The 26386-nt window shown below is 47.0% G+C and overlaps 1 long non-coding RNA gene and 1 pseudogene across 2 annotated transcripts in view; one reads left to right on the top strand and one right to left on the bottom strand.

Annotated features, from left to right (window-relative positions):
* LOC149750801 (putative ornithine decarboxylase) overlaps nucleotides 1–26365 on the bottom strand; it is a 48753-nt pseudogene extending 22388 nt beyond the window's left edge. Inside the window, exon 1 of the transcript XR_016387980.1 lies at nucleotides 20928–26365. The product of XR_016387980.1 is annotated as a putative ornithine decarboxylase (transcript). The remainder of the gene's footprint in view (nucleotides 1–20927) is intronic.
* On the top strand, nucleotides 762–23187 carry LOC111175494 (uncharacterized). Its single transcript, XR_002644726.2, has 3 exons — nucleotides 762–1271; nucleotides 18313–18375; nucleotides 19256–23187. It is a non-coding gene; the product is annotated as an uncharacterized LOC111175494 (long non-coding RNA).
* Nucleotides 26366–26386: the final 21 nt, after the last annotated feature.

A 26386-nucleotide genomic window follows, 5' to 3' on the forward strand; every position in this document is an offset into this window, starting at 1 on the left:
GCCTCCGGGGGCAAAACCAGAAAGAGGGGAGGTGTGCTCGGGAGTTCGTGCCAGGCAACATTTAGATTTGAAATTTTTGAAAAGTTAAAGTTTTGAAAAAAAAATAAATGTCTTGAAGAGCTACATTCTCCTCACAAACCCCTTCCCCTTGCAGCCCTTCAGGCATCTGCAGACAGGGCTCATGTCACCCAAGGTAGCTCTTCCCTAGGCCAAACGCCCCCAGTTCCCATTGGTCTGGCCTCTTCCTTCCTCCCTGGGAGGTTATGTAACCTGCTCAAGGTCACAAAGAGAGTAGGTGTCACAGTCCAGAGTGACATTTGGGGCTCCTTTGACAGATAGCAGAATAGGAACCTCTCAGGGCAGGGCCCTTGAGTTCCCTGGTGCCGTGACTCAGTTCCCCGGGTGACTCTGCAGGTAGGCTGGACAGAGAGTCATCCCTGAGGAATCATCCCACACTGACTCCTGCCTGAGGATGCCCCATGTGAGCAGAGACTGGCCGCCCAGCCCCACCTGAAGCAGGACTTCTTATCTGGCTTTTCTGGGGCATGTTCCTACATATGTCAATAAGCAGCAAATAGGTACAATAAATCTCCTGCATACAAACCAACAAGTTTCGAACTTTCAAAGATTCGAACATGCATTCACATGTCCAATCACGTAAGTTAGTTCACGTGTCTGGTGTACATTGTCACGTGCGCGCATCCTCTACAAGTGGTTGTGCTTTTGTGTACTTTACTGTACAGTACGGTTGCTGTGCAACACGAGGAGCTTTTACTAATGAGGACCTGACGGAACTGGAGGCCCAGAGAAAGGATGAAGAGAAACAAGAGGAAGAAGAAGTAACTGAAGAACCGAAGAGATTCACGATGCAGGAAATGACAAGGGGATTTTCTTTATTTGGGGAGGCACTGTTAGTTTTTGAGGCGCAGCACCTGAAAGTAGAATGGTACACAAAGGTTGCAGCAGCCGTTCAGAATGCAATCCAGTGCTACCATGTCATTTATGACAAGAAAAAAAAGTTACTACCCAGACATCACTGGATCGTTTTTCAAGAGAGTAGATAGAATTGAATCCAGCTAGGAGCCAGAACCTGTGCCATCGACGTCAGGCATGAGTGAAATTGCAGCTTGCCTTCCATCTCTTATTGCTGACAATCCTTCAGCTCTACCATCTCCCACCTCTTCTCCCTCCTCCAGTCAGTAACTCTTCTTGCCTGTTCACTCGATGCCCCTGGATGCCAGCTGTTGGACTGTACCACTGTATTTTTCAAGGTACTGGACTGTAAGATTAAAAATGTTTATTTTTTAAAATTAATTTATTTATTTACTTATTTTTGGCTGTGTTGGGTCTTCGTTGCTAAGCGTGGGCTTTCTCTAGTTGCAGTGAGTGGGGGCTACTCTTCGTTGCAGTGTTCAGACTTCTCATTGCGGTGGCTCCTCTTGTTGTGGAGCACGGGTTCTAGGTGTGCGGCATCAGTAGTTGTGGCGCACGGGCTCAGTAGTTGTGGCACGTGGGCTTAGTTGCTCTGCAGCATGTGGGATCTTCCTGGACCAGGGATTGATCCTGTGTCCCCTGCATTGACAGGCAGATTCTTAACCACTGCGCCACCAGGGAAGTCCCAAAATGTTTTTGTTACTTTTGTGTTTTTTTTGCGGTACGTGGGCCTCTCACTGTTGTGGCCTCTCCCATTGCGGAGCACAGGCTCCGGACGTGCAGTCTCAGCGGCCATGGCTCACGGGCCTAGCCGCTCCGCGGCATGTGGGATCTTCCAGGACCGGGGCACGAACCTGTGTCCCCTGCATCGGCAGGCGGACTCTCAACCACTGTGCCACCAGGGAAGCCCCAAAATGTTTAATTTTTGTGTTTGTTTTTTATGTATTATTTGTGTGAGAAGTATTATAAAGCTATTACAGTACAGTACTATACAGCCAATTGTGTTAGTTGGGTAGTTAGACTAACTTTGTTTGACTTACAAACAAATTGGACTTACAAATGCACTCTCGGAACGTAACTTGTTCATATGTAGGGGACTTACTGTACTTTCATGAATACAGCCAATGTGGCAGAGGGGAGGTTAATACCCCATTTCGTAGATGAAGAAATTGAGTTTAAGGGAATAAATGACTTATTCAAGACACACCATGGATACAATGCACATTTGGAGCCAGGCCCGATGCTAGTGCCTCTGTGTCCTTACCTTTCTGGGATGTGTTCCTGCATACTGCAATATCAGCAAACATGAGATATTCCAACTCTGAGCCAGGCCCTGGGGTGCAGGTTCAGGTGGAGAGGAACGGAGGGGACTGGGTCAGGGAGACCCAAGTCTATGTGCTGAGTCAAGGATGTACACACTCACTGGGCGGCGGAGGGCAGGGTATTCATCTCTACTTTATAGATGAGGAAACTGAAGGTCAACAGTTCAGATGAGTTGTCCATGGTCCCACAGCTACTGTGGAGAGCGGTAGTAGTGAAGGTCATGGACCCTACGGCCAGACCCCTAAGGTTTGAGCCGGCTCTGGGGCTGCTCTGGGTAAGTACTTGACCTTCCTGTGCCTCTGTTCCTTCTCTGTCAAATGTGGATACTAACAGATGTCACTTCTCAGGGTTGCTGAGCCAATGCACATAGAGGACCAAGGGCAGGGCCTGGCTGTGCTGCCTTCTCCCTGTCACTCACTCCCTGTTTGGGAAGGTCAACGGATGCCTCTGAAATGAGTGTTCAGAGACAGCGTGAGCTGCCTCAGAAATCAGGAAGCAGGAGGGATCCCTGGCTTACAATCTGGAAAGAACAGAGCAGATGCCTGACCCCTGCGTGATCTGCCTGTACACAGCAAGATGAAATCAGCTCTGTGAGCACAGAGGAGAAAGGATGTAAACCCCAGACCACTCTGTCTTGAAACAGTTTGGACTGAAACCGGCTGAAACAGTTTGTGGAGACACCTTCCACACGAGGGCCACTTAGCTTGACAGGGCTCAGGTCACAGGCAGGCGGGGCCTGGGGTCAGGAAGGAGGAAGTCTGGCTGCTGCCAGCACTTTTATGACACAGCCATGAATCCAGGCCATGGAGAGACACAGTGGTTCTATTAATTCACTGGGCAAAATCATGAGTCAGGTCCTTGCTCAGAGACAGCGATGGCCGGCCTGCTGTGACAGCTGCGAATGGCACTGGCTTGTCTGATTCCAGAACTTACATTGCTGGGAGGCAGAAGGCAGAGAGTGGGTGTGGCCTGGACTTCAGTGTTGGACCCTGGGCGTGAGTCCCCCCACCTCCTTCAGTTGCGTGATCTTGGACCTCCAAACTCTTGCTCACCCAGCTGTGAAACAGAGATGCAGGGGACACGGGTTCGTGTCCCAGTCTGGGAGGATCCCACATGCCGCGGAGCGGCTGGGCCCGTGAGCCATGGACGCTGGGGCTGCACGTCCGGAGCCTGTGCTCCGCAACGGGAGAGGCCGCAACAGTGAGAGGCCCGCATACTGCCAAAAAAAATAAAAAACCCTTGCAGAGAGTCTTTGAAGACTATGGTATCTCTTTTCCTTTTTCTTCCACAATAAAAATAGCTCTTTATTTTTTGGCTTATGTAAATAGTACCTGCTTATGGTGATCAACTTAAACAATACAGAAAGTTAAAGAAAAGCAAGTAAAAACCACTTGAAAGTCCATTTCCCCAATGAAAACCCTTAATGTTTTCAGGCCAGCCTTACATGCATCTGTTTATGACTCTAACAAACCCGTATACTTAATATCCCATCGCTGGGACAGTAACAGTGTGTACTCTGTATCATGAACATCTTTTTAAAATCAGCCTTTTTGTTCCCCTTCCCCCTCCCTCTCTCCTCTTTTCATTCCTTCCTTCCTCTCCCACCACCCCAGGTAATTTACTTTAACCAAGTGGTATGTATCCTTCCACAGTATTTTTAGGCTCATATAATCATATATATATACAGTTTTGGCCTTTTGTCTAATAAAAATAAAAATTATATTAAAAATATACATTTATCTGTGTCTTACTATTCTCACAAAACAGCATGAAAATCCTTCCAAATCAATAGTTCTAGCTCTAACTCATTGCTTTTTTTTTTTTTTTTGGCGGTACGCGGGCCTCTCACTCTCATGGCCTCTCTCGTTGCGGAGCACAGGCTCTGGATGCGCAGGCTCAGCGGCCATGGCTCACAGGCCCAGCCGCTCCGCGGCATGTGGGATCTTCCTGGACCAGGGGACGAACCCGTGTCCCCTACATCGGCAGGCGGACTCTCAACTACTGCGCCACCAGGGAAGCCCTAACTCATTGTTTTTAATGGCTGCATTCTATTCCATGGTAAGGAGGTACTACAATTTATTTAGCTATTAACTCTTCCTCCCTAGATGAACATGAATTTTGTTTCCAGTTTTGTTATCAGGAACAATGCTGCCAACAAAAATGTTTTGTACATAAACCCTTCCATGCTTGCATTCTCATTTCTGTGATACAGATTCTAGGAGTGGTATCGCTAGGCCAAAAAATGTCTGTGGTTTTCATTTTAATAACTATTACCAAATTGCTTTGGCAAATAGATGTTGCCAAATTGCATCCTTCCCCAAGGTTCTTAGTTTGAACATTTTTTGCCAATGTGATGGATGAGCAGCTGGATCAAACCAGCCTAAGTCAGCTCAAATGGCAAAAATTAGTCCAAACAGGCCAAGACTCACCTCTGCCTGATGAACCTGTAATAAATGGGGTCTAACCAGATAAAACCAGCTCAGACTGGCCCAAACCAAATCAAAATGGAATAAATTAGTCCAAGCTTGCAAATACTTTCAACCATTCCAACTTTCTTCAGCCTGTGAACTAAAATATTGCCTGCCATATCAGTAAACAAAGGATGTTGCAGCCACCCAGCCATCACATTACACCTGCCCCAATGGTGAGCCCTGAGGGAACTCAGGATGGAAACAAAGAATGCCCGCCACCTAGCAGTCAACTACTGCAGCCGCCCCCAGCAGTGCACCCCGAGGAGACTCGGGATGAGAAAGCACAGGGTGCTGGCCCCAGATACCTGAGGTGCATATCAAATGACATCAGTGAGCCCAGACTCTTGCCTCTTCCCATGTACAGACAAGCTCTAAATTCCTTAACCTGAGATGTCTGGTTTTCTTTTATTAACAGTAATATTTTGATGTTCCAACTACCTGGTCTTTGTAGCAAAAACTCCTATATATCCTGGCTCCCTGCCTTGCCTCTTCAGAACAGTTTCTCAGAGTTATCTGAGATGCTGTGTCTGGGGCCTGAAGTCCTCGGAATGTCCACCAAATAAAACCTAACCCTCAACTTTTAGGTTGTGCATTGTTTTTTTCAGTCGACAAACCTCCTCCTGGTTTCAGAAGAGCCACTCACTGAGCAATCAACATGGTCCCAGTGTCTGCGTGCTGGGCAGCCTAACCCACATTGGCTCTGTTCAGTGCATTCTGTAACAGCAAAAATCTGCTAAAAGATACAGCAGATCTTTTGCTCCTTCTTAGTTCTTTGGGTTACAAGAAAATCACCTTCACACTCAATCACTCAAAGGGGATTTCTTAGCAGGAAATTGAGGCATCTCAGAGACCCTAGGAAAGGCAGAACCAGGAACTGAGAGGCCGTCGGGAGCTGAGGTGGCCACCTGTCTCATTCATGTCTTCATTCTGGCTGTACTTGGAAGTGGAAACCAAGACCCAGGCAGGAGAGTGGCTTGCTAAGGACCAAGAACCCACTGGGAGCAGAGCCACATCAGGGTTGTGAGGGACCCTCAGGGTGGGGGCCTAGAGGTCGAAAGCTGATGTTGGCTGGTAGGCACTGGCTGTGACCAGTGTCCTAACCCACCAGGAAGCCCTCAGGCCCTCACTGGCTCAACTTCAGTTGACCAGTGACCTTATTTTTCCTCCTGAATCCCCTGGAGCCCTGAGAGGTTTGGTGGGATCTGAAGCTATACGGATTGGGATCCTCTGTAAGATTTACGGGGAAAAAAGCAAAATTATTAGTACAAAATTGCTGTGAGCCCATTCCTGGGCCTTGAAAGTGGCTTAACAGAGTGAAGGACTTTGAGGTTTAAGTTTCATTCACTTTGTGATAAATCTGCTAGTCTGGAAGCAGCGGGAAGCAGAGCCCTTGAGGAAGAGGCCTTGGCTGGGCTGGCAGCCTCACCCTGGGCATTCTCTGTACACTGCTGCCCCCTTGAGGCCAGTCCAGGGATTGGGGCGGGAGCCTCAGGCTTTACAGTGAGAGCGCTGGTCCCCAGGTCTGAGGGAGGGCATGGAAATGTGAGATGGCCCTTGCAGAGAGACTGAGTGCAGACTGTCACCAAGTGTGTGGCCAGAGCTGGAGAGAGAAGTCAGAGTCACCATCAGAGAGGCGATTCCTGAAGAGGAGTCAGATGCCAGGTAGCCCTGGTCTGAGAAATGAGCTCCAGCCTCACAGACCTCCTTCCTATTTCTAGAATATTCTAAACCGCTCCACACCTCAGGGCCTTTGCAGTGGCTCTCCTCTGTCTCGAGTGCTTTCTCCAGCCCTTCCCAAGAGTAGCTTCTCATCTTTCAGGTCTCAGCTCAAATATCATCTTCTCAAAAAATCTTGGGCAGTGACACCAACTTCCTGAGCCTCAGTTTCCTCTTCTAATACATGGAGATTAATAATATTTATAGGGGACTTCCCTGGTGGCACAGTGGTTGAGAATCCGCCTGCCAATGCAGGCGACACGGGTTCGAGCCCTGCTCTGGGAAGATCCCACATGCCGCGGAGCAACTCAGCCCATGCACCACAACTACTGAGCTCACGTGCCACAACTACTGAAGCCTGTGAGCCTAGAGCCCCTGTGCCACAGCAAGAGAAGCCACTGCAATGAGAAGCCCGCGCACCACAACGAAGAGTAGCCCCTGCTGTCCTCAACCAGAGAAAGCCTGCGCGCAGCAATGAAGACCCAACGCAGCCAAAATAAATAAATGTATTTAAAATATAATAATATTTATAGGATCGTTGTGATGTACCAGGGAGACGATGATTGTAAACATATGATAACTGAACTGATACTGTTCAGATAACTGAATGGGGAGGGGCATGGAAGGAGGGCTTGGAGGCTGCAAAGGCCAAAGGACAACCTGGGGTGGGGAAGGAGGGTGGTGGGAACTTGAATCTACAGGACTCTCCCCACAGGGCGTACCAGATGGTCTTCCTCCACTCTGCTCACCACGCTGTTCTGACACACATCCCATCCCTCACCACCACCCTGACCCAGGTGACCCTCACCTCTCACCAGCATTAGAGCAACACCTTCTCTCAGCATGCCGACTAAGCCTGGTTTTTACCTAGACCTCCCATCACACCCTGCACTTCTCACGCTTCTCCTTCGCTCAAATGTAATGATTTATTTCTACCAATTTTATCTTCTAATGATTTATGTGGGGTTGATACTTCTGTTTTGGTATCATTTGGGTTTTTTAAACTAATTTATTTTATTTATTTACTTTTTTACGGTAGGTCCTTGTTGGTTATCTGTTTTAAATATAGCAGTGTATACATGTCAATCCCAACCTCCCCATCTATCCCTCCTCCGACCCTTCCCCCCTGGTAACCATAAGTTCATTCTCAAAGTCTGTGAGTCTGCTTCTGTTCTGTAAATAAGTTCATTTGTATCATTTTTTTTTAGATTTCGCATATAAGGGATATCATATGATATTCGTCTTTCTCTGTCTGGCTTACTTCACTTAGTATTGAATGTGGTAATTTCCAGGTCCATCCATGTTGCTGCAAATGGCATTATTTCATTCTTTTTTATGCCTGAGTAATATTCCACTGAATATATGTACCACATCTTCTTTATCCATTCATCTGTTGCCGGACATTTAAGTTGCTTCCGTGCCTTGGCTATTGTAAACAGTGCTGCGATGAACGTTGGGGGTGCATGTATCCTTTCGAACCATGTTTTTCTGTGGATATATGCCCAGGAGTGGGATTGCTGGATCATATGGTAGCTGTATTTTTAGTTTCTTAAGGAACCTCCATACTGTTCTCCACAGTGGCTGTACCAATTTACATTCCCACTAACAGTGTAGGAGGGTTGCCTTTTCTCCACACCCTCTCCAGCATTTACTGTTTGTAGATTTTTTGATGATGGCCATTCTGACTGGTGTGAGGTGATATCTCATTGTAGTTTTGATTTACATTTCTCTAATAATTAGTGATGTTGAGTATCTTTTCATGTGCCTCTTGGCCATCTGTATGTCTTCTTTGGAGAAATGTTTATTCTGCCCATTTTTTCATAATGGGTGGTTCGTTTTCTGGATATTGAGCTGCATGAGCTGTTTGTAAATTTTGGAGACCTTGTCGGTCATATCGTTTGCGAGTATTTTCTCCCATTCTGTGGGTTGTCTTTTTGTTTTGTTTGTGATTTCCTTTTCTGTGCAAAAGTTTTGAGTTTAATTAGGTCCCATTTGTTTATTTTTGTTTTTATTTCCATTACTCTGGGAGACGGATAGGAGCCCAGGAGCCCTCAAACAATGATTCTTGGGAGTTGGGGTTAAATAGTCCAGCTCCCTTGCTCCTCATGTGGGATGACTCTGAGGCATGCATTTTATACCCCAGAGTTGCCTGTGGAATTGAACACTAATCACCCTGTTGGCTGCCTTCCTTTCCCTATCTCACTTCCCCACCACCCTGCTAGTGTCCCCTGCAGCTCCCAAATTAACTGTATGCACTCAAATCCTTGTCCCTGGGTCAATCCTGGGGGAATTAAGACACTGGGTAACACATCTTCCTTTTTTTGCACTTCCAACCTTCTCTCAGCTAATTTCCTCAATTAAATCCCTCTCTGTTTGAAATACCTGGGGTCCTTTCTGTTTTCCTGTAAGATCCCAACTGATGCACTTCTCAAATGGACTATAAATTTGAAAAGGGGAGCCTTAGTCGCTGCTCTGTCTTATCACTCAGCAAGGCCCAGCACACAGTACTTGTCAATGACATACACGTGTAATGAGGTGACTTTATTGACTGCTCACCATGCTTTTTTTTTAAATAAATAAATTTATTTATTTATTATTTATGGTTGTGTTGGGTATTCGTTGCTGCGTGCGGGCTTTCTCCAGTTGCGGTGAGGGGGCTTCTCATTGCAGTGGCTTCTCTTGTTGCGGAACACGGGCCCTAGGCACATGGGCTTCAGTAGCTGTGGCATGTGGGCTCCGCAGACTCAGTAGTTGTGGCACACGGGCTTAGTTGCTCCGCGGCATGTGGGATCTTCCCGGACCAGGGCTCGAACCCGTGTCCCCTGCACTGGCAGGCGGATTCCTAATCACTGCACCACCAAGGGAAGTCCCAGCTCACCATGCTTTATGTGCATGTTTTCATTCATTCCTCATGTCCATCTGGTAAGGAAAGCACTGTCATTATCTTCGTTTCATAGATGAGGAAACTAAGGCCCAGAAAAACCAAGCCCCTTGCCTAGAAACCTACTATGTTTTCTTCTCCACACAGTAATTCCATTCATCATCAAACTTTCAGAAAAGGTCTGTAAAGCACCATGGTGTGATCTGAGCTGCACTCTGGGATGGTGGGGGGAGGCTCAGAGTGACTGAGGGCAGGAAACCAGAACAGCCTGGAGCAGCCTGGAAGAGGCAGTTAGAGAAGTGGGTTCAGGGGTGCTCCTGCTGAGCCCAGAGCTGCAGGGGTCCAGTCGAAGAGGGATGATGAAAGAAAGCCACACTCTTTTTCTCTCTACACTCACAGAACACTTCTGTAACCAGATATATGGGGGTTGCTCCACACTGAAACCGAGCAGGACCCTGTGGGGCTCCTGGGCACAGAAGCCTTTTTGTCCCCCATTTCTTATTTGAAGGCAAGACTCCAGCCTCCATGACCTTCCCTGAGTTCCAAAGCGCAGATTCTGAACAGTTGCTAATAAAAGGAGGAGCAGTCAAGAAACCACCTGAGGCCAGATTAAAGGGACCAGAGAAGCCCATCCAGATTAGGAGACCTGGGCTTCCCTGGTGGCGCCGTGGTTGAGAGTCCGCCTGCCGATGCAGGGGACACAGGTTCGTGCCCCGGTCCAGGAAGATCCCACATGCTGCGGAGCGGCTGGGCCCATGAGCCATGGCCGCTGAGCCTGCGCGTCCGGAGCCTGTGCTCCGCAACAAGAGAGGCTACAACAGTGAGAGGCCCGCGTACCGCAAAAAAAAAAAAAAAAAAAAAAAAAGATTAGGAGACCCGACCACCTGAGATGAGATGAAATGATCTTATTTGCAAAACAGAAATAGAGACACAGATGTAGAGAACAAATGTATGGACACCAAGGGGGAAAGGGGGAAAGGTGGGAGGAATTGGGAGATTGGGATTGACATATATACACTATTGATACTATGTATAAAATAGATAACTAATGAGAGCATACTGTATAGTACAGGGAACTCTGCTTAACGCAATATGGTGACATAAAAGGGAAGGAAATCCCAAAACAGGGGATATATGTATATGTATAACTGATTCATTTTGCTGTACAGTAGAAACAACACAACATTGTAAAGCAACTATACTCCAATTAAAATTAATTAAAAATAAGTAAATAAAGGAGTGCAGGCCCTGCACGCACCCTAATCTTGTCAGCAACCCCACCCTTGAACTACTGCTATAAAACTCCAAATCCTCCCAGGTTGGGACACAAAATTTTAAGAGGCACAAGCCCACTGTGTCCCTCTTTGCCTGGCAAAGCAATAAAGCTATTCTTTTCTACTTCACCCAAAACTCTGTTCCCGAGATTCAGTTTGGTGCACAGAGGCTGAGCTTTCGGCATCAACACCAAGTAATTTTCTAATTCTCTGCAGACACCAACTGGCTGTCCTACAATCTAACTCAATCCTGTCACGATCTACCTGGAGAAAGCGTCAGATCCCACAGGTTAAGGGCTCAGTCCCACAAGGCTGTCCTCTCCACTGCAGATGCCAATCAAAAGTCCAGGTTGTCACCTGTGCTTCTGACGCACTGGCCACAAATCAGAGGTTCCCACAACTCCCTCCTTGGGTTTTATATTTTGCTAACAACTCACAGAACTCAAGAAAACAGTTTATTTACTAGATTACCAGTTTGTTATACAAGAGTATAACTCAGGGACAGCCAGAAGGAAGAGGTGCATAGGGCAAGGTATGTGGAAAGGGGCACAGAGCTTCTATGCCCTGTCCAGGCGCACCAACCTCCCAGCACCTCATGTTCACCTATGGAAGCTCTCTGAACCCCTTCAGTTAGGGGATTTTGGAGGCTTCATTATGTAGGCGTGATTGATTAAATCCTGAGGCCATTGCGTTAACATACAAAAAGACACATCTCTTCAGAGATTCCAGGGGTTTTAGGAGCTGTGCTAGAAAACTAGGGAGAGAGACCAAATGTCTATTTCTTATTATGTCACAGGAGAGAGAGCACGGGATGGCCTTGAGGGACATAGGAGCACTTCTCCTGGATTTTCAGTATTTTCTTGAGGATGAAAACCTAGTGTTTTTTGTTTTTAAAGAATTTCTTATGATTCAAGTGATGGAGACTTCTTACTATGGAGAATAAAAAGCAAAGGTCTTCTCGTTTAGGGTCTGTTACAGGCTGATTAGGCCTGGAGACCCATGAGTCATATACTCAGGCCTGCCCATCCTCCCCAAGCAAAGAAAACTCATGGAAATGTCTTCCATCTTGATTTAACTTACATTTTCCCAGAGCCTACTTATACCCCTGAGTGTCTGACTGGGCAGAACCAAGATACTTTGCAGATGGGGGATTTGATGTTCTGCGATGTGTCCATGAGATAACCTTGTTTGAGTGGGGTCGTTGGGCTCCTCTAGCTTCTCTGGCTGGCACCCGTTACCCCAATCCACCCTTTGCTCCCCATATGTCCAGGGGAGACTTCTGTAGAGGGTGCAGGGGAAGAGGGGCAGCTCGGGGCAGAGTTCCTGCAGGGACACAGGGGAAGGGAAGAAAGGGATGGAAGACAGAAAAGACCGAGGTCTGGTCTCTTCCCCCTCACTGGCTCACCCGGAAGCTATCGGAGCACTTGGAGGGGCACGGGTGTGTGCACTGGCTGGGACTTATCCCTCCACTGCCCAGCCTGACAGAGTCGGGCCTGCCCACACGTGAGACCTCAGTTCCTCATCTGTAAAGTATGAGGCTGCTGGCTCCGATTATTGCTATAAAGCAGAGGTTGAAAGCTCAGTTACCTAAGGGGCCGAGCAGGTAACATAAATGAGAAAATGGGCCAGTTAAGTCTTACAACAAACTGGAGAGTCAATGCCTCTGCAAAGAGGGCAGCTACTCTCCCAGTCCCACAGATCCGTCAGATACTGGACATGCACCATAAATTTGATTTACTTGTTGCCAAGATGGACTGTACTTCTATATCATCAGCTCTCTCAAATTTTTGAGAGGGCCAGAGGAATTCAGGCATTTGTGAAATGCATCTATTTTAAAACAAAGAATATTGGCAACTAAAATTTGTAACTACTGTGGGAGCCAAACAAGCCCAGGGGTCTCTTGTTTGTAACCTCTGCTCTTAGAGCACCTCTGTTTCCAGCATGCAAGCTTGATGGGAGGAGGGGCAAGTACACACACGAAGACACATGTCCAGAGACACCCAGAAACACTTACACACACACCCATGCAGACACACATGTATACACAAGCAAATTTGTGCACACACTAAGACATTCATTGGCTGGGAGTGAAAGTCAACATATTTACAAACAATATGGCCTGAGCATCAACCTATTTGGAGGGACAACTACCTTCATCTGGAGGAGGGTCCCGGAGGCCCCACTGGGTCAGGTATTATTGTTCTGGTTGCTGGATCATGGGACAGACTGAGAATAGTTATTTAATAGATATACACATTTCTACACACGGACACAGGGAAACACGTACACACACAAACACACATATACACATACCTACACCTTCTTCTCTCCCCGACGATTTTCTCCAGCTTCACCAGAAACCAGCTTGGGTGTGGGGGAATTACCATCCCTTGCCCACAACTTCAGGAGTTGATGGACAAAGGCCCCAGCTCCCTGTCCTCTGGTGGATGATTCTGGTTCCGCAGATGATCCCCAGCGGGGCTGGTCCAGATGCCCACGGTGGTAACCAGCTTGACCGTTTCTTATTTTGACTTGCCTCCCTTCTGTCTCACTCTCCTGATGTCCTCACTGGTGCCTCCCAAAGAAACTACTAGCACCCAAGTTTTTGTCTCAGGGTCTGCTTTTGGACGGAACCAAACCACACATGCACACCTGGTACACGCAGAGGCCCAAAGAGAGGTGGACACACAAACACATGTACGTGTACACAGGCACCCACACTCATGCACATGCCCGGGCACACCCTGTGATCTCCCTGAGCACAGGTACCAGCCACAGGGCCCTCGCCAGCTCACCTCCTCAAACTTGGGCCCCAAACCCTTCACTCTGGGAAGCTCCCTTTAATAGCCAGGAGGCTCATGTCTTGCCCAACCCTGCAGCCCATCTCGAACATGTGCCGTCAGTCAGCGTCGTCCTGCATGTAGCTCTGGGGTGTCTGGCAGTCGGATCCCGTGTGGAAGCTGAGCACAGTCCGTGCGTGTAACTCAGGAGAAATGTGTGCAGAAACCTATGGCCTCATATATTCTGAACCATAAAGCCACAAAGACCGTGGATAATCACAGAGAGAGATGCACTGGCATATATAAGACACAGAGCCACCGGGGCCAAATGCAGGAACCAACACCTGGAAACATCCCTGACTGTGCCGGCCCAGCTGTGAGCTCACAGACACCTGCACACTCGGGCTGACCTACGGATGAAGGCACCATGGGGGGCCCTCACCTCCAGACCCGGGGGTCCACGTGACACACACCCACACACACACCCCAGCGGCGGCACAGCCACCTGGTTTCCTCTTCCTCTCAGGGACATTTCATGACTAGACCCCAAACCCCAGTGCCTTGGAGCAGGAGGACCTAAGTAAACTTCATATCCAATCCTTCCTCTTTTGACAGATGGGGTCCCACAAGCCCAGAGAGGGGCTGCAGCTTGCCAAGGGCAGGACTAGACCCCAGGGCTCCCGCCCCCAGCTCTGGAGTCTTCAGCCTCCCTCACCCGACTCCCGCCACCGCCAACCCCAGGTCTCTGGTAGACATGGGCAGGTGCCCACACACCTCCAGGCTGGCCCCAAACTTGGCGCTCGGGGGGCGGTGCTCTGGTTGTCTCTGGTCTGCAGCTGGAGGACCAGCCTGGGCAAGGGACACAGTGAATGGGGAGGGCAAGGAAAGGGCACTCAGCCGAGATGCCAGGGGGCCTAGACCACTGCTTCCCACCCTCTTTCCAGGCCCAGCGGGCCCCCAGATCCAGTAGGGTGTCCAATACCACTGAGTCTCCACATCCATCACCAGCCCAAGAGCACACGTGTATACATTTACCTCTTCCTCAGTTACACCCAGGGAAGGGAGTGTAGAAAACAGATACAGCGTTGGTGTAGTACACCTACTGTGTGCCAGGCAACACGCCTCCATTTTGAAAATGAAGGAGCCAAGTGTTAGAAGTGTTCAGAGACGTGCCCAATACATATATCAGGTAAATGACCGAGCTGGGATTTGAACCTGGGCTGTCTCAGTCCAAATGCAATAGAGCTCCCACGTACCACCAGCTGCCAGACCCCCTTAAACCAGGCTGGGACTTGCAGGTCCACCTCTTCATTTGTCTTAGACCAATGTTTGTTGGGTAAGTACTGTGTTGGGTAATTTGCTCATTACGTTGCCTTTGTCCCCAGCCCCCTGACTGTCACCCCAGCTGCCTGCACACCCCTGCCGGTCACACCTGGTCCCAGGTTGTCCCGGGCCACCTCAGTGAGCTTCTTCTCGATGTCAAAGACCAGGAGCTTCACCCCATGGCAAGTGGCGCACTCGATGTGGGGGACAGCCTTGCAGGGGTAGGCGTAGATGATGCACGAGGGGGCCATGCCCAGGCCCAGCACCTGCTCCAGCTCCACATGGCATGGCCAAGAGCCCAACTGGTGACCCACTCCTTTGCTCCCACTGGATGGGACCATGAGGTGCCCGTGACTGAGTCCCTGCAATGTGCCAGGCACTGTTCCAGATGCTGATGGTTCTAGCTCAGAACCAACCCCTTTCCAATAACAGTAGCACCCAGGGGCTACTGTTGCACTTCACCGCACAGAAGGGTGAGACCTGCGGCAGGGCCTGGCGGAAGGCCCGATGGCAGCTGGCCAGTACGCCCAGGTCAGCCACCGTGAAGGGGTCTTGGCAGTCCTGCCAGGACAGGGAAAGAGGGAGGGAAGCCTGGGAAGTGGGTTATCTCAGCTAATCCTCACAATAACTCTTAAGTCCCATCTTAAAGATGGAGAAATGAAGGCTCAGGAAGAGGAAGTCAGGGACTTCTCTGGTGGCGCAGTGGTTAAGAATCCGCCTACCAGTTCAGGGGACACGGGTTCGATCTCTGGTCCAGGAAGATCCCACATGCTTCGGAGCAACTAAGCCAGTGCGCCACAACTACTGAGCCCACGCGCCTAGAGCCTGTGCTCCGCAACAAGAGAAGCCACCGCAATGAGGAGCCCGTGCACCCCAACAAAGAGTAGCCCCCCTCACCACAACTAGAGAAAGCCCAAGCGCAGCAACGAAGACCCACTAAAGCTAAAAATAAATAAAATTTAAAAAATAAAAAAAAGAAATAGGAAGTCACTGGCTCAAGGTCACACAGCAAGTACATGACAAAGACAGAATCTGAGCCCAGGTCTCCCAAGTCCAGGGAGCTTTGCTTTTAACCACTTTTCTCTACTCCCTTTTGACTTACACCCCTCTCCTCAGTAGGAAGGAGAAGTCTGTTGGGCCAGGGAAGGCTCTAGGTTACTTATTCTATAATCATCCAACAAAGATTTCTCCAGCACCTACTCTGTGCTAGGCTCTAGCTTGGGTGCTGGGGAAACAGCAGCGAACAGCCCAAACCAAAATCCCTGCCCTGTGACGCTCCTACTCAACTGAACCAGAGGGAGACAAGTATGAACTCATGCAACATGTGCTCGTTAAGCAACTACCATGTGCCAGGCACTGTGCCGAGGGCGGGGGTGGTGTGGGCAGAAGTACTGTATAAATTATTCCCATTTCGCAGATGTGGCCACTGAGGGTCTGAGGGCAGGTGTACCTCACCCAAGTTCTCACCGTTGGGAAGCAGCACAGTTGAGACTCAATCCCAAGAATGAATGGCTTCAGCTGAGACCTGAACGTCAGTCTGTTTTGTTTTTTGTTTTTTCTTTTTTGCGGTATGCGGGCCTCTCACTGTTGTGGCCTCTCCCGTTGCGGAGCACAGGCTCCGGACGCGCAGGCTCAGCGACCATGGCTCACGGGCCTAGCTGCTCCGCAGCATGTGGGATCTTCCCGGGCCGGGGCACGAACCCGTGTCCCCTGCATCGGCAGGCAGACCCTCAACCACTGTGCCACCAGGGAAGCCCCATCAGTCTGTTTTGAGATATGGTCTATTTTTTTCCCTTCTTCTCTCCTCCTCATTGATGCCAGTGACTATTTCTGTAATTTATGCCCTTGGGGGAGGTATGTGGCCAAGGCAGAAAGAGCCTGCAAGTCTTTCTGACTTTCTTGGGGGAGCTTAGCCCTTGATAGAAGAGGTTGCTGAGTTGCAAAAAGAGTGTCTTAGTCACGCTGATAGATGGAAAAATGAGCCTATCTGTGTCACTCAGTGTCCAGTCACGTCCCTCCTCCCTGGCCACACCCTCCCTGTACATGTGAGCTGCTGAGGTCGCTGTGACCTGCTGGCCCTTTCGGGCTGAAGCCACCACTTTGGAGCTGCCTTGCCCCTGGAATGCCAGCTGACACTCCCCGCAGGCTTACACCCCACCTCTGTGCTGTGACCAGAGCCTCCTGGCCTGTTTCAGGAATGCAGTTCCTCACGGAGCCGGCTCCTGCCCTGACTCTTCTCTTCTGCCAGCCCTGCCTGGGCAGGAGAGTGGGGAGGACCCAAGGATGGCAGAGATGGCAAGTCTTTTATGTCTGGGTGGCAAAGAAGTGAGTCTCTACCCAGAAAATAACCTGCTGTGTGACTTGGACAGTATTCTTCCTTTCCTCCTGTTTGCCAAGTGACCTGGTATAGCAGAGGTGTTAATCTCCTGGGCTTGAAATCACCCTGGCTTACTGCTCACTAACTGTGGGGCCGTGGGCAAATTACCTGACAGCTCTGAGCCTCAGTTCCCTCCTCTGAAAAATGAGGGGCAGTGACCTCAAGTGGCAGTGATGAGGATTAAGTGAGATAATGTACATGAAGTGCTTCACTTTTACTGTTGGCATTTGTGCTTGCGTTTCTGTCCCTATGAATTGTCCCCACCAGATTATGATAGCTTGAAGACAGGGAACACATCTTCTGCATTTGTGGGTCTCCAGTGATGCACACTAGTATAAGACTTGGTACAGAATTTGCTTCAGTGAATATTTGTAGAATAAGTAAATATAGGATGTCACAGCTAAGACACTTAAGATCTAGGATATATATCAAAGTCTGTCAGCTTCTACAACCTGTTCAGGATCAAGAAGAGAAAAATCAATGGGACAGAACGGACAGGCCAGAAACAAAGCTCAGAACAAAAGAGTTTAACACATCACCAGGGACTTGCCTGGTGGTGCAGTGGTTAAGAATCCGCCTGCCAATGCAGGGGACACGGGTTTGAGCCCTGGTCCGGGAAGATCCCACATGCCGCGGAGCAACTAAGCCAGTGCACCACAACTACAGAGCCCGCGTGCCACAACTACTGAAGCCTGCCCGCTCTAGGGCCATCGTGCCAAAACTACTGAGCCCGTGTGCTGCAGCTACTAGAGCCCATGCTCCACAACAAGAGGAGCCACCGCAATGAGAAGCCCACGCACCGCAACAAAGAGTAGCGCCCACTCACCGCAACTAGAGAAAGCCCACGTGCAGACCCAAAGCAGCCAAAAATAAATTTAAAAATTTTAAAAATTCTTTAAAAAAAAATCCCCAATCATCGAAAAAAACAACAACAAAAAATTTATAGAACAAATGGTGTTCGGACAGCAGGTGAGCAATTTGGAAAATAAAATGTATTTAGAACCTCACTTCTAACCGATATAAACATGAAATGATTTAAAGTGTCAAATATATGCTTTTAAACAATCCATAAAATACATTAAAATATAGTCAATTATGTATCATATCTTTGGGAGGGAGGATGATGTTTTAAGCTTGGATGTGACCAAAGAGATCATAGTGTAAACATTGAGATTTGATGGCATCTGATTTATAAATTATGTACATTCATAAACTCAGAACTCATTCTTTCTAGGAATCAGGAGACCTGTGACATGGTGCTGACATGGAGATAAGCTAACAGGGCCGTGTGACTTGAGTAAGTCTGCCCTCTCAGGCTTTGAGTCTCTCAACTGTAAAACCCAAGAAGCAGTGTAATGAGACAATTTAAGATCTTCATCTGAATTCCATCTCTGGTCAAATTATTTTACCTTTTTGATCCTCTATGTCCTCATCTGAAAAATGGAAATAATATTAGGATAGGACGCTAGGGCTATTTTGAGGACTGAATGAGACAACCAAATCAAGATCTTAGCTTAAACCCTGTTGGTTTAAATTACTGGGATCTGAGGGCTGTTTCTGTGCCATAACCTGGCCTCTAAAGGCTGGTACACAGTTTAGTACAAGCAGGTGCTCCGCAGATGGCTCTGACAGCCCTACCTTTCTCTGAGAGCTGGGACTTGCTCGTGCAGAGGTCAGGTGAGTACATGACTCTCAGCACAGCCTGCCTGATCATATGCACATTTCTTCTGGAACATTCATAGTTTGATCCTATGGACTCAGAATGGGATTGAAATGCAGGGTGCGACCTTGGTGAATAACTGGGGTTTGGTCCTATTAGATCCTGGGATGGCCATGTGGTTAAATGCCAAGATACCTCAGATTTTCTTTAATTGTGCTGTTAAAGGCCATGAAGCTTCATGAAGCCCACATTCTCTTGCCTTAAATGCATCAAAACCATCTGGTTTGTAGCAAGTCTAGAATCAAAGAAAGATGAGTCAGACCCAACATTTCTATGAGCCCTGCAGTTGGGTTAATGAATATTTATGGAACTCCTACTATGCATTGCAGAGTTTCACTGTTTCTTATAGTTCTCATGACAACCCCATGAAGCACTAATTACCATCTGTATTTTTTAAAGTTAATTTTTATTGGAGTATAGTTGATTTACAGTGTTGTGTACCATCTCTGTTTTACAGATGAGAAATCAGAGGCTCACAGATGTTTATAAAAAATTCCTGGGCTTCCCTGGTGGCGCAGTGGTTGAGAGTCTGCCTGCCGATGCAGGGGACACGGGTTCGTGCCCCGGTCCGGGAAGATCCCACATGCCGTGGAGCGGCTGCACCCGTGAGCCATAGTCGCTGAGCCTGCGCGTCCGGAGCCTGTGCTCCGCAACGGGAAAGATCACAACAGTGAGAGGCCCGCGTACCACAAAAAAAAAAAAAAAATTCCTAAAAATTTTTTTAAAAACTTCCTGAGGTTCTCAGTAAGTGGCAGAGCCGGATTCAAACACGGGTCTGTATGATTCCAGATCCCAGGCTTCTTCCACTACTAGTTAAAATAGTCACTGAATGGTCACAACATTGCAAAGTGAATACTATTATGTTGGTTTTACAGATGGAAACCTGAAGGTCAGAGAGAAGCAGGACCTCACCCAACAAAATGGCTTCCAGAACTCACAGAAGTCATCTCGAAGGATGACCTCAGATCTGGGTCTGATGGAGACCAGGGCAAACAGCCAGTCTGGGGGGAATATAATGGCCTCTTCTGTCCTTGCCAGTCTCCCCCTTCCCACCACACAACCAACCTCAGAAGACTCTCCAGTCCCACCCAGCCCACTTATCACATCCCTCTCTGTTCCAAACCTTTGCAGAAGTTTCCTTCTGCCTGAAACCCTTTCCCTCCAGCCTGCTAAGCTACTGTTCATCTCCAGTGATGTCCAACTCAAATGGCTCTGGGTGGTAGTCATTAGAGCTGTCCATCGGCTATTCGCAATTCTCTTGTAATTGGTAAAATTACACTTCCCCACTGAATCAATCCATTTAAGCTAAGTTATGCCCCAATAACAAAGCATGCCCAAATCATACAAGTTCATAACTATAAAGATTTGTTTCTCACTCATCTTATGCTCCCATTGTGGGTCAGCTCTGGCTCTGTTCCATCATTCCAGGATTCAGGCTGAAGGAGCAGACCCTCATGGCACATTTCTACTAAAAATCAGTAGCTAAAACAAGTCCCATGACCAAGCCTGATGTCAGTGGGGAGAGGATTACAGGGAGAGACAGCAAACATTTTGGCAATAATACAGTCTATCACAGCCTCCCATCCCTTGAAGTTATGTATGGCCATGTGACTTTCTTCATCTAATGAAATGTGAGCTAAAGCAATACCTTACTTCCAGTAGGGAGCTTTAAGAGCCAGTGTGAATCGTCGTCTTTTCTTCTATATGAGCAATCAGCAGGTGGTGGCTACTCCATCAGCCTGGGTCCCACAGTGACGACAGTGTAGAGCAGAGCCCCCAGCCAACCCTTGCTGGGTATATAGTTTGAGGAAATAACAACCTTATTGTTTAAGTACTGAGGTTTGAAGGTTGTTTGTTACTGCAGCCTAAGCTAGACTGTCCAGCTCAATACACACCTCCTTTGGAAGACTTCACTGTGCTGACAGAGGACAGTGGGAGGCGCTCAGAACTGCACAGGGACTGACCAGTCAGGAAGCTGCTGATTTTTAAGGGGGACTAAAATACCACCGGAAATGTGACAAGGTTAAGAACATGGTATTTACAGAATTACTATTCAGAAATGTACAATGCATTGTTCATTCATTCATATATTAATCAATTCATTCAATAAATATTTATCAAGCACTTACCATGGGCCTGGGACAGTGTAGGCACTGAGGATACAGCAGTGAACAAACCAACGTCTCCTCCTTCATGGAACTCACATTGGAGTAGTTGGAAAAGATGCATTGATAAGTCACTTGTGGGAGTGGTAAGCATGCTTGAACATGGGTAATAGCAGGGCTTTTCCTCTGTAGCTGCAAGTGAGGGGAGGAGCTGAACTGTTCAGAACAGGAGAGGGAGAGCTGTGGGGAACCCCAGAGAAGGTGGAGAACAAGGGCACCTAGTGTCACAAATAGTCTCCATGCACTAGATACATAGGGAATAGTAACATGAGGGACGATATGGACCAGATCTTCAGCATTTTTCAAAATTCTCTTGACAAATCAAGACCTAAAAAACAAATAAACAAAAACAAACAAAACAAAAACCCCCACTTCATTTTAGACCCAACATCTTTTTTCACTGGCTTGTGGAGGACTCTCTGTAAATACATAACTGAGCAGGACCCTATGGGGTCTTCCTGGGATGGACCCCTCCCCCATATCCTCTTCTGTAGCTCCTCTCTGAAGTACCCAGAGAGTATTTCATGCATATTTCCTGAGTTTTTCAGATGCTAAAACCACCACCAAATGGAAGAAATTAACTACTTGATGATCACGAGCACATAGTTCCCAGACCTTCTGGCGCCTAAGGATTGGTCACCATCAGCCAATCACAGCATGAGCTGATCACATACCCTGGGATGCCCCTCCCTCACCTGGCCTTTAAAAATGCTTTGCTGAAACCCTTTAAGGAGTTTGGGTTTTGGGGGGGGCATGATCCACCTGTCCTCCTTGCATGGCCCTGCAATAACCTTCCTCTGCTCCAAACTTCATTGTTTCCGTATTGTTTGCCCTTGCTCTGCATCAGGCACACGGACATGTGTTCAATAACAAATAGTTTGACCAATCAGGGGATTTCAAGGTGCAGAGTTAGTTTTCCATCCCTCCATGATCAACCACCCACTGAACAGGTGGCCAAAACCAGGATAGGGGTTTCACTATGCCAGTCTCCTTACTCCCCATCCAGGTGCCCATGGCAATTGTCCTCTGGCCGCAGCCAAGTTTACTGTACTTTCAGGGAAGGTAAGTACCTGTTCATAGTTTAAATACCCGGTCCATTCAAAGAGATACCACTTCACACGCATTAGGATGGCTATTACCAAAAAAATAAAAAAGTGTTGGTGAGGATGTGGAGAAACTGGAACCCTTGTCTATTGCTGTCAGGGTTGTAAAATGGGGCAGCCACTGTGTAAAAAAATTATGGCAGTTCCTAAAAAAATTTAAACACAGAATTATCATATGATTTGGCAATTCCTAAGTATATATCCAAAAAGAAATTGAAAGCAGGACTCAAACAGACATTTGTATGCCTATGCTCATAGCAGCATTATTCACAATAGCTAAAAGTCCATCAATGCATATGTCCATCAACAAATGAATGGATAAACAAAATGTGGTATATCCGTGCAGTGGAATATTATTCACCTGTAAAAAGGAATAAAGCACTGACACATGGATGAACCTCGAAGACATTCTGCTCAGTGAAATAAGCCAGACACAAAAGGACAAATATTGTACGATTCAACTTATAGAAAGTACCCAGATTAGTCAAGTTCATAGAGACAGCAAGTAAAATAGTGGCTACCAAGGGCTAGATGGGGACAGCATGGAAGGGACTGGAGAATGGGGAGCGATGGTTTATCCAGTACAGAGTTTCAGTTTCGGATGACAGAAAAGTTCTGGAGGTGGATGGGTTGATGGTTGCACAACAACGTGAGTGTACTTAATAACATTGAATTGTACACTCAAGGGTTAACGTGGTAAATTTTATGTTATACATATTTTACCACAATTAAAAAAAAACAGAACTCTGGTCCATTTGGGGCCACTGGGCAGAGAGAAGATCTTACTGAGGGCAGCTTCTCATGCTACCTCTATCCTCCTGCCTCAGACTGACTCCTGGGTTCTTACTCCCCACCACCAGCTTCAGCTATTGGTGGAAGCAGGAAGGGGCAGGGGAGCCCCGTTCCCCACTGATCAAGTCCATCAGTGATTGGTGATTTCCCACCCAATGGTTCAAGACCTGTTGGGACCCAGATTCAGCAAATGCAATTCCAAATGTTTTAGGGTCAGCCAAATAGGGACTAACTCCCCCTCGGTTCCGGACTATACTTTGCTTTTGGTTCCAGTGAACCAAAAGTCATAAGCTACAAGGAACGCTTTAGTCCCGGTTAATTACAATGCAAACTGCTACCCATATTTTCTTATTCTTGTCTGAAGGTGGGGGTCTTCAGTCACCTGATAGCATCCAATCCCCAGAGCTGGTGTAGTCCACATGGCCATAGAAGCCAACAAAGGTTCTTACCCACCACCCACAGCCAAACCCCTGCTGCAGCAACCAGGTGACTGGGTGGGGGAGGGGGAAGAGGGCGACCTCCCTTTCACTGTTTCACTCAGAGTAGAAGTTCAGGCCTGTGGTGACATCGCAGATCCCCTGTGTCCCTGAACTGGGACACTGATGTGCAAGCCCTTGGAAGGCAGCGTGGACACAAACAGAGCACTTAGCCAGCATGATGACTAAACCAGAGGGAGCTGAGGGCGAATGTTTCACCACCACATACTTATCCAGCAGAAAGACATCTCCAACAAAGGGCCTTGAGACCACATAATTCGCTCCATCATAGATCTTCAACTGACCTCACAGAAGAGGTGCAGCTGCCCTTGCAAAAGATGCATAACAGCAATAGCCACTCACAGTATTTTAATTCCATGTGCTTCCCCTGCAGAAGGGAAATTGTCACTTGACAGTGACAGTGACAGGGGACCTTAAGCCACATGTAGGGGCTTTCCTATAACAGTTACTTGTGTTCTCTCAGCTTCAGTTTCCCCATCGGCAAAATAGGGGTAAATAAAAGTTACCTGGTAGGTAGGCTGGTGCTTTTAATCATAGAAACTTAGAATCACAGAAGCTTTCAGCCAGCAAGGACCTTGGAGGGGTGGGGGCAGTCCCTGGGACATCAGCCACTCCTCCCAGGCCAGGAATTCCCTTTCCAACTTCCTTTCCACATGTTCATCTAGCTGACTTTATTTGCACATTCCTGAAGACAGAGAGCTCGCTCCCTTTCAGTTCTTGAACAGCAACTCTGACTGATAGCAGTTTATTTCGACCTCCCTCCCACTTCTTGCTTCTAGCTCTGCTCTTTGAAACCACACAGTACAAATCAGTCTAAATTCTCTTCCCCATGACAAGCCTCTGACAATGTGAAGGTCAAGATTGAGTCCACCTCTAGGGAAAATACCTTTAGCTCATTTCACAGATGAGAAAATCGAGGTCCAGAGAGATACTGGGAATTGCTCAAGATCACAAGCCCAAATTCCCACGTGACGGACAGCAGAGCAAGGGTCATCTTGGAGTCTAACTAATACACAACAAGGATGAGGAGGGATTCCCCAGAACCCCACCAGGCTCGAGACCCAGTCCTGGTTAGAGTTAGAGCTACGGTTAGTGGTCTCGTGGCCAGAACCCCATTCCTCTTCCTTATCCCTCACAGGGAAATCTTCAAACTGATGGTGCAGTGGTTAAGAATCCACCTGCCAATGCAGGGGACACAGGTTCGAGCCCTAGTCCGGAAAGATCCTACATGCCTCGGAGCAACTAAGCCCATGTGCCACAACTACTGAGCCTGCGTGTCACAACTACTGAAGCCCACACACCTAGAGCCCGTGCTCTGCAACGAGAAGCCACTGCAATGAGAAGCCCATGCACCGCAACGAAGAGTAGCCCCTGCTCGCCACAACTAGAGAAAGCCCACACACAGCAACGAAGACCCAACGCAGCCAAAAATAAATAAATAATAAATTTTAAAAAAATACCATGCATGTTTTTGTGCTTCTACTGCATATGCATATACCCACAACCAACATCGGGTATTATTTTGTGCATTTCAAAAAAACTAACATAAATCGTGTCATACCATATCATTTTGCAACTTTATTTTTTTCAGTCTTCAGTGTGTTTTTATGTTATCTTTATTGGTTTATGTAGCTCTACTTAAGCTATTTCAAATACTATAGGGTAGTCCACTATCTGAACAAACCTCAGGTTATTTATCCATCCTTAACAGAGTGCTGATTAGATCTTTTGCACTTTTTACTATTATGGACAGAGCTGCAATGAACATCCTTGTACATGTCTCCCCGTGCATGTGGGTGAGGTTTCTCTAGGGCAAACATCTATTGATGGAATTGCTCAATCATTGTTCTCATCTTCAAGCTTGCCCAATATTGCCACATTTCCCACATTTCCCAAAATAATGGCTCCAATATACACTCTTGCTGAAAATATGTGAGTTCCTGTTTCTCCACATCTTACCAACACAACTGTCATTAGCCTTAAAGACTAATTTTTAAGGAATCAATTTCCCAACCTCTATCCCCACTAGTTGTTGAATTTATTATTCCAATTTCTCTATTTTTACTTTTTTACTGTCTCATACATCATTTATTGGAAAAGCATCTCTAAAAATCCCATTTTAATTGTAGATATGTAGATTTCTCCTAGTCTGTTAATTTTTGCTTTAGTATAATTTGAGGCTACATTATTGGGTCCATAGAACTTTAGGTTCATTATAACTTCCTGGTGAGTTGTTTATCATTAAATGATTCTCTTATATACCTAACAAAGACTTTTGCCTTAAAACCTATCTCGTTTGTATCGATATTGACACACCTGCTTTCTTTAGGTTAGTGTCTGCCTATTATGTCTTTTCCACCAGTTTACACCTCATTTTCTTTTGCTTTGCTTTATTGTGCTGCCCAGATACTGCATTTTTTTTTACAAATTGAAGGTCTGTGGCAACCCCGAGTCAAGCAAGTCTATTGGCACCATTTTCCAACAGCATTTGGTCACTGATGGTTAGCATTTTTTAACAATAAAGTATTTTAAATTAAGGTATGAACACTGTTTTTTAGACATAATGCTATTACACACAGTAGACTACAGTATAATATAAACATAACTTTCAAATGCACTGGGAAACCAAAAATTTGTGTAGGTCTTTTTTACTGCATATTCACTTTATTGCAGGAGTTGGAACCAAACCTGCAATATCTCTGAGATATGCCTGTACTTTGTTCTTTTGTGTCACTGTGTTTTAGGTGTGACCCTTGCAAATAGTATATAGACGTATCTTTATAAAAAAATCTTATCAGAGAACTCTGGTTAATTAAATTCATCTGCATTTATTGTGATTAATGACAAACATGTATTTATTTCTACTATCTTATATTTTTGTTTCTCATGTGGCTTTATGGAGATTTAATTTCTATACTATAAAACATACCATATTATTTTGCATTTCCATTTCCCACCATTTTTCTTTGATCTTTTTTTGTTTATATATAATGTAATAAACTAAATCAGAAATGAGTTAATACATGTAAAG

Source organism: Delphinapterus leucas, chromosome 1 (genome assembly GCF_059928025.1).
Source record: "Delphinapterus leucas isolate spDelLeu-1000000601 "Yukka" chromosome 1, BTC_Dleu_Yukka2, whole genome shotgun sequence".
Taxonomy (NCBI): Eukaryota; Metazoa; Chordata; class Mammalia; order Artiodactyla; family Monodontidae; genus Delphinapterus; species Delphinapterus leucas.